The following is a 743-nucleotide window of genomic DNA, read 5'->3' as shown; positions in this document are numbered from 1 at the left end:
TATCAGAATTGTGTGATCTTTTGTCTGACTTGAGTGGAACATGCAACATTTTTGTTCTAAACACCTTACCCCTCTTGTCTGAAGCAAGTTGTCAAGTGTGTTTGAATTCAATCAATGAAAAGTAGCTCACAAAAGTTCATCAAATTCTGCAGTAGACAATATTGACCACAGGGAGGCAGAGTGGCCATCATTTTTACTCTTTTACTGTGAGGAGCTCTGAAACAGACATGTTTAACTTCACCATTCCCAACTCACCAGTGATGATTTTAGAATGTAAATCTTGTTGGGGCAAAATAAACCAAGTGGGATGCCTGCCAGGAATGCCACTAAACAATACATTAATTGCACTATAACGGTGACAGATGAGGCCCACAAACTGTTAGGACAGCTTTACGTAGGTCCTAACAGCAGAATCAACAGTAGTCCCAACACCTTACCACTGTCTTGTCTGGCAAATGAAGCAGTTCATTCAGCCTCATTTACTGCCTTTTAAAAAAACAGCTGATATGACTGACTAGCTTAAACAAATATGGTTTCTACTGGCAATTGAGATCTACAAACTATGGCATAAGGGGACAACAGGCGGATAAGAGGCAATCCATCATTTCGATTAAAACATTAATGAGCGAGCTAGGACTGACGTAGTCAATATAACTATTTGTTCAGCACTTTTGATATGTACAGTGGCAGAATTCAGAACATGGGCCGTTCTTAGTGTTCTCCCTGTACACCAAGTCAGAACA

This window comes from Oncorhynchus nerka, linkage group LG6 (genome assembly GCF_034236695.1).
Source record: "Oncorhynchus nerka isolate Pitt River linkage group LG6, Oner_Uvic_2.0, whole genome shotgun sequence".
Lineage (NCBI taxonomy): Eukaryota > Metazoa > Chordata > Actinopteri > Salmoniformes > Salmonidae > Oncorhynchus > Oncorhynchus nerka.
Note: the sequence above shows the minus strand (reverse complement) of the source record.